We start from the raw sequence: 12,467 nt of genomic DNA, 5'->3' as shown, positions 1-12,467 counted from the left end.
AGTAAGGTATAGGTTGGGGAAAACTCCAAAACTAAAGTTCCAAAAAAAGCTTACCTTATATAAAATATAAGTTCTAGAAAGGGGCACCCCCCCTAAACTATAAGCTAGCGCGCAACGGTTTTCAAGCGATCGGTTAGCTAAAGGGCGAAAGCGTTAGAAAAAGCTCTATCAGACGGATCGGAAAGCGGCAACTCACGCCGTTTGAGGAAAGCTCAACTCAAGGTTAGCCGAAAGAGCAGAGTTTGTTTTTCATGTTCGCGTGAGTAATTTCACTTTAAGCTAATCGAGATAAAGTGAGTGCTGTAAGCATTCTAAGCAGGGGTGTCTATGCGTAGTTAGGTTTCGTTCTCCGCCAGGTGAGAGAGTTTGAGGATATCAAGATGGGGTGAGTGTTCCGCTTATGTTTGGCGCTAGTGAAGTGAAAGAAAGCTTCTGGCGTTAGTCGCCTGGCTTTGAGAAACCAGAAGACGCCAATCATAATCAACATGCCATAAACAAGCCTAATTCCTCCAAGAGAACACCCCCGTCCACCACCAATCCTAACCCATCGACTATACACTCGCTCCAAGAAGGTCCTTCCACGTCCAACTCACAGCCTATCAATGCCACAAAGAACAAAGCTCAGCAAGGTCAAAAAGAGAGAATAGAGCTGAACACCGATCAAGAACACAACGTTCTGATAGATGTCCCAATTACAACCGATGTTTCATTGGAAAAAGAGCAGGCCAACCAAAATCGACATAGTGGTGAATTTCAAACTCTGACATTGAAGGAAGCAACAATTGTAGAACACCAACCAGAAATAGAGAAAAGCAATCATGTAGCTATCTCTATCAAGGAGAACAACAATACCTCCACATACTCCCAGAGACGGCGGAAATATAAGGGCTGTCTTTCCCAAAAACGACCATCCAGAGTTTGATAGTTTTTAAAATTCAATATGGGACAAAAATGACTAGATCACTAGCAACCTACAAAGATTTACATCTGAGGTAGCACGATGGAACCTAAATGTTTTCGATAGGATCGAGCACAAGAAATAGAAACTCCAAGCACGTCTCCGAGGTATCGTTAAATCACTCCAACACCATTATTCGGCTAACTTAGTCCTCTTTGAAAAATAACTTAAAGTCGAGCTCGATGACGTATTAAACAAGAAGAATTGTTATGGTCACAACGGGCTAGATTCAATTAGATCAAACACGGCAATAAAAATACTAAATATTTTCATTTGAAAAGCCGTAGTTAAGCACAGGCGAAAAAAATCAAAACTCTTAAACTCCCATCTGGTGAATTGTCTTCGAATCAGATACTCCTCATGGACCATGCAACCAACTTCTACAAAGAACTATATACAAGCGCCTCGGCATCATCACTTCCTTACGAATCACGGGAGCTTTTTCCATCATTGAGCCGCAGGGCTTAGACTCATTGAGCACCCCCGTTGAGGGTGTGGAAATCAAGGAAGCTTTGTTTAGTATACCCCCCTCCCCCCCCCCAAAAAAAAAAAAAATCCTCAGGAGCAGATGGCATCCATGCTATTTTCTATCAATGTAACTGGAATATTGTTGGAAAAGTTTATGCAAACCAGATAGTCCGTCGCATTTTAAAGGAGAGCCCATTATTGTACTCCTAAAAGTCAACAACCCTGAAACAACATCTCAATTCAGACCAATTAATCTCTGTTTAGTTTTATACAAGATTGGCACAAAAGTTCTAGTAAATCGAATCAAATCTCTTCTCTCGGACTTAGTATTTGGAAGTCAGACGAGCTTTATCCCAAGCCGATCTATGACAAACAACATCATTCTGACACAAGAGATAATTCATTCAATGCGAAACAAGAAAGGAAGAAAGGGTTGGATGGAAATTAAAATCAATCTAGAGAAAGCTTATGACCGCCTGGAATGGTCTTTCATTGAAGATACACTTTCCGGGATAAGATTTCCAACTACTATGAGGAGAGTCATTATGAACTGTATCAGTTCATCTTTCATGCAAGTGGTTTGAAATGGTGATTTATCGAAACTTTCAAACCATCGAGAGGTATCCGACGGGATGATCCCCAATCCCCATATATCTTCGTACTTTGCATGGAAAGGCTCGCTGAAGCTATTAACACAGAAGTTCACAAGGACTAGTGGAAGTCTATCCAATTAGCTTCGAATGGTCCGCCCATATCCCATCTCTTATTTGCAGATGATTTGATACTTTTCGCAGAAGCATATGTTTCACAACTTAAAGTGATCCAAGAGGTAATCCAAAAATTTTACTAAAGCTCAGGCCAGAAGATTAGTATTTAAAAAATGAACATTTTCTTCTTCAAGAATGTACCGTTGCACAACAAGAACTTGATAAGTGGACGACTGGGCTTTACTGAGGTCGATGACCTTGGAAAATACCTAGGGGTATCTTTTCTCCATAAGCGGGCCACTAAAGTCACATATCGTCAAGTTGTCCAAAGAATACGAGATCGCCTCTCAGGATGGAAAGCCTCGTCACTATCTTTGGCAGGGAGAATTGTTTTAGCCAAGTCGGTACCTTCCACCATCCCCTACTACATTATGCAGACAACCTTGCTTCCCATAAGCATTTGCGTGGGGATCCACTACAAGAAATTTAGATTATTTCAACAAAATTATTTATCACTAAAAGTATTAAATTTGTCACGATATATTTATTATGACCAATATTATTTGTTACCATGTTTGTTAGAACAACCTTGTCATGTAAAGTATATTGTGACAAAATTGAGTTCGTTACCATAATATAGTATTTATTGTAATAATGAAATTTCGTTACTATAATTAACTTATCGCAATAAAATATTTTTCACAATCAATTAACCATTTTGTCACGAGAAGTACATTTTGTCATAACTAACTTATATTTAAACATCACATATAAAGGATTTTTATGACGAAAATACTTAAGGCAACAAAAATTATTTTGTCGCAGTTGCTATTTCGTCACTAAATGTAACTTACAGAAACAAAATATTTGTTAAAATAAAATAATTATTTTATCATAAAAAGTAAATTTCGTCACAATTAAGTTAAATTATAACATCAAACAAAAAAGATTTTCGTGACAAAAAGACATATTACAACAAAATTTATTTTATCACTACTTTTATTTCGTCACTAAATATTTTTTATAACTTTTTTTACTCCGACTAAATAATTTTGTTACAATTTGTTATTGTGAAAGAATATTATTTGTCACATTTTTTTATAAATGAGAAATTAATATTTGTTACAAATTGTTATTTTGATTAAATAAATTTGTCACAATTTTTATTTTGACAAAATATTGAGACGAAATAAATTTGACATAACTATTTACTTTGACTAAATTTAACGTGTTATTGTGAATAAATCATTTTGTTACAATTTGTTATTGTGAAAGAATATTACTTGTCACAATTCTTTATGATGAGAAATTAATATTTGTTATAAATTATTATTTTGATTAAATAAATTTGTCAGAATTTTTTATTTTGACAAAATAAATTTGAGACAAATTTTTATTTTGAATAAATTTATTTCGTTATTGTAACTAAATAAATTTGTTACAATTTGTTATTATGAAAGAATATTTTTTGTCAAATTTTTTATATTGAGAAATTAATAATTGTTATAAATTGTTATTATGACTAAATAAATATCGAAATCCAACAGAATGAAATAAAAGACAAGGAAACGAACGACAATGACACGAATTATTAGCAAACAAATGGAACCGAAGGTCGAGATAAACCATAAACTACATAATGAAACAAATGATGGTCAATAACTTACAAAAAACATGGTAAAAAATCTGAAATTAATATCTAAAAATAAAATAAAAACATCATCTCTCTTACATTGATTGTTAATTGTCTCATCATTTGTATTGGATTTTGAGGGTTTAGGATCAACCACAGTATTTGAGATAGCTCTCACTCTCTTGCTTTTATACATGATTGCCTAGAAAAACAATACAAGTATAACCATAAACTATAGATCATATTAGATTAGATCAAATATATATATAAAAAACTCACTGTTTTTTGGTCATGTAGTTGCCCATTGATGCCATTGCTATATCGGCTTCTATCCTTCCAAGTTCCACCAGCAAGGTTATAACTGATTTGGTTCTCCATGGATCAGTCGGGAACTTAATCATGTTCATAACAATTCTATGGCTAAAGCTAGTTTAACATTAACACAAACACAAGCATCTCAAAGCAGCCCAGGGTACCCCCACCCATCTTCGTGCCCATTGTTTATCACATTTATAGTAACTAATTAAACTTTGCAGAAAACCAAAGAAACTGAAATCACTCTCATCTTGTCTAACAGAACAATAGAGATCTTGTTGCATAAACCAAACCATAAAGAGTGGTTGTCTTGATCTTGTGTTTCAGTTCACGGTCCATAAATCACTGCTTCCCAAGCGTTCTAAAAAAATGAATCTGCAGCTCTTTTGCTCTCATAACTACAAATAAAACATGGAAAGTTTTGGATGTAAAGGAAAGGCAAACACCAAATATAGACCGGGTTAAAGAGATTGGTATAGTCATAAGGACGATGTTTTCAATCAACTATCCAAGCATCAGAACCAAAACAGTTTCGAGATTTTAGACACAACAACAACAATTGTTATTCCCATAGATTTGAGTACAGTTACTACACTAAGAATTATTAAATTTAGCATTGAATGTTACTACCCAACATACCAATTCCATACACTCATACCCTGACAATATGAAGCTTGGTGGAGAACGCGATGGCCACCCAATCAGGCTGGGAAGTTGACCACTGTAACTGCTCAATTTCGGCCCCGGCGGTGTAGGCAAGGATTGGGTCAAGACCACCCTACAAAGGCTGACTCATGGAGGACAAGTCCCAAATCAAGGCCTGGGAATCATCCCCGACGGTGCAAATATGGCAAGAGTTGTGGGGTGCCCACGCTATGGCATTGACACTAGCCTGGTGCCTCTGCAGCTCAACCACCGATAGTGTAGGGAAGCGGATATCCAAAACAACCACCTTAGCTGTCCATAATTATAGTGGCCATATCTTGGGTCCTGCTTGTTCCACCCAACCGTACAAGCGGAGTATCGGGCTCCGAACTCTCATAAATAATAGTGAAGTGCTCCTTGTCGCGAAGGTCGAAAACCCTAACTGACCCATCAGTCTAGAGAACATATCACAATAATTGAAGCAGTTATTGTTCTCATGTTTCAAAGCACTTGTTATCAGGGAACACATTGCATCGGTTACTCTTATCATATAAATACCAATCCGTGTTATAGTGTTTTTTTACTTCAATAACTGCAGCCTAGTTGCACGTATAAACACCATTATCCCTAAGTTTTATTTGAAATAGCAGTTATTTTTATCATTCGTATAAACACTTGTAAATTGTGAAATTTGTAGGGTTTTAAACTTTTCGGTGATTGCTATAACAATAGATTAAATATTAAACAAAATCAGACTCATCAGACTCCTTTTAAGAGTGTTATATGATTATTATTATTAATTAGAATATCTTTGGATATTTTCTTAAGATAATAATAATAATAATAATAATAATAATAATAATAATAAAAGCATAATCTAGAGTAGGGATGGGCATGGGTTGGGTTGAGTCGGATTTTTAGTCCACCTGACCCGACTCGAGAACAAGAAACCCTCCACCCGAGATCCGACCCGACCCGATCAAAACGAGATTCCACCCGACACAAACCCGATTCGGCCCGAAATAATAATAAAATATTATTTTTATTCAATAAAAACAATGACTTAATTGGAAAAAATAATATATAGAGGGGTATTATTGTAATTATTTCTAAATATACAAGGTAAAATTATATTTTTTTCGGGTCGGGTCGGGTATTTTTCACCCTAAACCCAACTCAACCTGACCCGAACATTACATAAAAAAACCCGACTCGGCCCGACTCGAACCGAAATACCTGACCCGATCGGGTTCAGGTCTCATTCCCATCCCTAGTCTAGATAACATGATGAGATTCATATAATATTAAAATATAAAATAAATAACCATTTTATAATAACATTAATAGAAATGATAAAAAATAATATATCAAATTCATGTATTAAAAACAATTTATGGTTAAACATCAATGTCTTATAATTAATAAAAATAATCATAATAAATTTTAAATATCTAATTATACTTAATAATATGAAATATAAATTTTATTAAATACATAATTTTTTATCATCCGTATTACTTATGGGTGTTTTATTTATGTGCTCCCCTTTTCAAGTATTTGAGATTTTCGAGTGCCAAAAACTTGGTCCATGTCTTAGCCAGTAATATGCAGGTACCCATAAGTCGAGTAACCATAAAACCCAGTACCATTATTTGTTTTTCAGTTCATCGATACTCGATTAATATTTATTTTATTTCTTTAATTTCCAACAAAAATATACCTAAAGCTCTTGTACTTTTGTGAAAAGATCAATTTGACAATCGAATTATTGTTGCATTTAATGTGACCCTCGAATTTAGAAAAACAAATTAACGTGACCCTTTAATCAATAGTTTCTATCGTTAACCATTATGAAACTGTGTAATAAAAAATATTAAAAAGTAGTTATACAACTAAGAAGAGCTTTGTAGTGAATATAACATGATTGACAGAAGTAAACTTCACCTACACTTAATGTAAAAAAAATAATAGAAATTTGTCCTACTTTGGTTAATATATATTGCTCAATTTTTAGAAATTTAATTTTAATTTTCATTATTTTTATATTTATTTTTTGTATATTTTAAATTTTAAATTTAGAATAATTATTTTTTAATAAATAAATAAGCCCCTTAAATATATAACATTTTTGGCACCAAAAAATAGGATAAATATTTTTATAATATATTTTTTCATAATGATTAAAATATACAACTACAAAAATAATTGATTACAAAAAACTTGAATTTTATTATCTGATGTGAAATTTTTTTCTATAACAATAATTATAAATTATAATTACAAAACTTATTAATATATCTTTTTGAAACAAAAAAGTGGATAAAAATATTTATAACAATATATGTTATCACTATAATTAAAATTTATAACTACAAATATAATTTCTCACAAAAATGTGAATACCATTATTTTTTGTGACAATGTTTTTTGTAATGATTATAAACACTTATTGTTACAAAAATTATTACTATATGATTTTTTTGGTGCAAAAAATATGGAGAAAAATCTTTATGACAATATATTTTGTTACTATATAACATTTTTGACAATAAAAAATAGGGAGAAATGATTCTGATAGTATAATTTTTCATAATGATTAAAATATATAAGTACAAAAATAATTTATTACAAAAAACTTGAATTTTATTATTTGATGTGATAATTTTTTCTATAATAATAACTATAAATTATAATTATAAAAATGGTCAATATAACTTTTGAAACAAAAAAGTGGAGAAAAATAGTTATGACAATTAATATATGCTATCACTATAATTAAAATTTATAACTACAAATATAATTTGTCACAAAAACGTGAATATCATTATTTTTTTGGCGCAAAAAAATATGGAGGGAAATATTTATGACAATATATTTTGTCACTATAATTAAAACATATAACGACAACCATTGTTTTTTACTAAAAACTTGAATCTCATTATTTGTTGTGACAATTTTTTTGTAAAAATAATTATAGCTTATAGTTATAAAACATATCACTATATGATTTTATTTTTTACCAAAAAGTGGAGATAATCATTTGTGACTATAATTTTGTCACTATAATTAATATATATAATTACAAACAAAATTTGTCACAACAAATCTAAATCTCATTATTTGTTGTGATAATTTTTTCTGTCATAATTACTAAAACTTTTAGTTATAAAAGTTGTCACTATATGCCTTCAATTTGGCGTTAAAAAATTGGAGGAAAACATTTGTGACAAAAATTAGTAATAAAATTTATTTTGTCACCATATGTTACACATATTTATTAATTGTGACAAATTATTATGATGATTTTAGTTTTTTTCATAATTGTATATCTTTTTTTAATCTAATACGACGATTATTTATTTTGTCATCAAAAAAATACTAATAATGATAAAATTAATTTTGAGAAAATTAAATTTATCACAATAATAGAAATTTCTTATAGTCAAACGATTAATACGTGATTTCATATGGGGTCACTCACAAGACCGGGGTCTAGTCCACCTCGTGAATTGAGTTAAACTCTGCTTACCAGTGGATCAAGGGGGCCAAGGTCTGAAACACTTGAACAAACAAAACAAGACATTCATCTTGAAACTTTCTTGAAACTTGCCTATAAACTAATTACTAAGACGGATCTTCTCTGGGTAAGAGTCGTGCGTAATAAATATAAGTTACAGGATAATTTGCCATGTTCCCTGAATAGACGTAATGAATCCCACCTTTGGAAAGGGCTTCACAAACTATTGCCGACCTTTAAAGCAAGTCTAATTTGGAACGTGGGTAATGTAAAAGATGAATTCTGAAAAGACGCTTAGTGACACGCGTCATTTTTATGTCAAATAAAATTTCTTAATCTCAAATAAAAAAATAGAATAGTAAAGAGAGAAAGAGTCATCTACATAAACTCTGGAGTTACTGATTTAGAATGCTTTTGATTTATATCTGGACGAGAATTGCAAGTAAAATAAAAAAAGGTTTTTGTTGAGAGAAAAAAATAAAATAAATTAAATCTAAAGAAAATAGAGAAAGTAATTGATAAAACCTATTTGGTAAAATTAGCCTCAGTCTTTTGCTTTGCCTCAAATTCCGTCAATCATTGAATAAGATCTTAGCTTCATTCATACCGGTTACAGTCTACAGGCCCAACCCCTATAACTTTTTTCTCTCAAGTAAAATCAATCATCCAAAATCAATCTTTGAATCCCAATCCTTTTGTGGACTAATCGCGACAATCGATATTAGCAGTAACTTAATTAAAAGATTACGAAAAACCCGATTCGAATTATAGCGTCTCGATGAGAATCAAACCCATTTCAGTTTGCCTTAGCGGACTGCCGCTAAGTGTGTTCACAGAAAGTCGAATGTGCTACAAGTCGATCCTTCCTCCAAACTGTTAATTGAAACCACAATTAATCCAACGAGCTGTCTTTTAAGTAAAAATGTTTTTATTGTAAAAGGATGGTCGATTATCGTTCATTGATTCCAAAAACTGAAAAATATAACCCAAAGGGTATGAGGTGCTTTTCAATTCTCACGATCAAAATTGAGTCATCGCTTCAGCATTTGGCTTTTGAAAACTTAACTAAACATGATAAAATTCATGCTTAGCACTTTAAAGAAAACTTAAAAGAAAATACAGAAAGTGAAAAGAAAAGAGAATAAAAGAAAAAGAAAACTTTTATAAAACTAAAGAAATAAAGAATAAAATAATCGGAGATATGAGAGATGATCCTTTTGAGCTTACCCCGGTGGGTATTTATACTCTCCTATAATCATAAGAATCAAGAAAGAAATAACAAAAGATAATTCTTGAAAAATATTCAAACTTAATCCTAAAAATAAAAGATAATTCTTAAAAATAAGAGATACTCTTAATTTCAAATTCAAAGTTGCGAATGAGTCTCCCGTCTTCATGAAAATGCTGACTGGATCTTATAGAAGGTGCTGACTGGATGCCACGCTAGCCATAGTCATGCCCACTAGTCCAGCCATGACTCCAGAAAAAGTAAAAACTACAGAATTTGCCGCCGGACAGGATAGCGATTATCCTACAGGCTAGTTCCAACAGATGATTCACAGGAGAAAATTCGCCCAAAACCAGAGGAAAAAGTCTTTAGGGTTTAACGTAATATTATAAAATCAAACCATCTGAAAATCAGTCCACAAGCCGGACTGTTATAGCCAAAAATAGCAAAATCTCGGAAATCACTCTAAATTGAAATTCAAAATAAAATAAGCAATCTGCAAAAAATCCAGTCCAAATTGGATTTAAAATGACTTCCTAACTGACAAGCAAAATACTACCATAAATAGTAAAAAAATAAATAAAACTAGTGATTCGGAGGGGAAAAGAACAGAATTTGAGGTAAAAAAATAAGCACATGGAGCCATGCTCGAATGTGGATAGCGTGCGCATCGAAAGGAGCTTTCCGAATTGGGGTCTTATGTGTGATTCCGATGCCCGTAACCAAAGTTATGGCCAAAAGACTGAAACACACTCAAAACGGCCCCAATGAGGAACATATCACAATCAACTCTCGCCTTTGCGTTGATCTGTCAACTCATGGTATCTCAACACTATCAAGGTGCAATATGACAGCTCAGTATTATCTGTCTCAGATTCCCCTACATCAGTCACCCAGGGTTGGAAAGAACTCGTCATCGAGTTCAGAGTAGTGTCATCAGAATCCACAAAACAAAGACTTAGGTGCTTTACATTAAAGACATCAGAAGTCTTCAAGTGATTGGGAATACGCAACCTGTAAGCATTATCATTGATCTTCTGCACGATCTTACAAGGTTCAATCTTCCGATCCTTAAGCTTATTATACTCGCCAACAGGAAAATAATCACGAGTTAATACAACCCAAACAAAATCACCAACATAAAAAAGTACCTGACGACGATGACTGTCAACCCGAGTCTTGTACTTGGTATTGCTCTCATGAATGTCCTGTTTCACTTGCTCATGGATACCCCGAAGATACTTTGCCATCTCATCTACTTTAGGACTGAAACGTCTTATACGTGGAATATGAGCTAAGCCCAGCACCCCGGATGGGTTCTGACCATAGACAATCTCAAATGGGCTTAAACTTGTGGTTCTATTTTTTATCTGTTGTAGGCAAATTCTGTTTGAGGCAATGCCAAATCCCACTGCTTCAGCTTTTCTTGCCAAACACCTCAAAAGGTTTACTAAACTCCGGTTTACCACCTTGGTCTGGAAATCCGTCTAGGGGTGGTAGGAGCTACTAAAATTCAACTGCGTTCCCAGTTTCCCCCACATGCTCTTCTAGAATTGACTGATGAACTTGGTATCACGATCTGAAGTGATGATCGAGGAACACTATGTAAATGCACAATCTCCCTAAAATAAAGATGGGCAATCCGAACATCATCCGTAGTCTTTCTGCAAGCTACAAAATGGACCATCTTGGAAAACCTGTCAACTACAACAAAGATAGAATCCGAGGCCCTTTGGGTGCGGGGTAAGCCCAATACAAAATCTATGCTAACATCGAACCAAGGAGCTTTAGAACAGGTAAGGAGTGTACAAACCTGCATTGGTGAGAACTCCCTTAGACCGCTGTCACAGATAACAACGGTCCACATAATGGGCCACATCACTAGTCAACTTGGGTCAATAAAAGTCAAAAGAGATAAGGGCCAAGGTCTTATCTCGGCCAAAGTGTCCCTCATTATTAAGTTCACTTATAATTTGCTGCCTCAATGAATAATCTGGAATGCACAACTGTAATCCACGAAACAATACCCATTATACAAAACAAAATCATGACGGTGACCCTCAGTTACCTCCTGAAATATCCTTCCAAAGAAGGATCAGTTGCATACATATCTGTGAATGTCTCAAAGCCTACAACTTTGGTACTCATGGTGGTGAGGAGTAAGGTACGATGACTCAGGGCATCTGCGACGAGGTTCAAACTCCCTGCTTGGTGCCTCAGCGTAAAAGTGAATTCTTGCAAGTATACCACCACTTGGCATGATGTCTACTCAGCTTGTGTTGGCTATTGATGTACTTCAAGGCCTCATAATCGGTAAACAGAATAAACTTCTTATGTACTAGATAGTGACACCAATGCTTCAGGGATTGAACTATGGCCAATGTTAACGCCACCAATGCTTCAGGGAATAAACTCAAGATCATAAGTGGAATAATTTTCTTTGATCTCGATAATTTCTCACTGAAAAAAGCAACCGGACGACCTGCCTGACTTATAACACCACCAATGTTAACGCTAGATGCATCACAATTTACCTCGAACACTTTGTCAAAATCAGGAAGTGCCAAAACTGGTGCCTCAATCATCTTCTGCTTAACCAGTTGAAAACTGGCCTCTGTCTCTTCAGACCACTGGAAATCACGCTCCTTGAGGCACTCTGTGTCGACAGATTTGGATTTATATAAGGGTACAATATATAAGAATTATACGATAAGAATTATACGATATATATCCATCTGTATAGATATCATCATCTGCATCTATCTTTGACTGATCTGTATGAACACCATCAGTAGACACAAAAAAACCAAGAAAAATCACATAAGTAGTGAAGAAAGAATACTTATTCTGATTGACAAACAAGCACTCCGTTTTCAGCATCTCAAAAATAGACGGAGGTGATCGAAGTGTGAAGCCCATGTCGGACTATAAATAAGGATATCATCGAAGTAAACTACAACGAATTTCCCTATAAAAGGCCGCAAGACCTGATGCAT

The sequence above is a fragment of the Hibiscus syriacus genome, unplaced genomic scaffold (assembly GCF_006381635.1).
Source record: "Hibiscus syriacus cultivar Baekdansim isolate YM2019G1 unplaced genomic scaffold, ASM638163v2 tig00110264_pilon, whole genome shotgun sequence".
Taxonomy (NCBI): domain Eukaryota; kingdom Viridiplantae; phylum Streptophyta; class Magnoliopsida; order Malvales; family Malvaceae; genus Hibiscus; species Hibiscus syriacus.
This window is presented reverse-complemented; position numbering follows the sequence as displayed.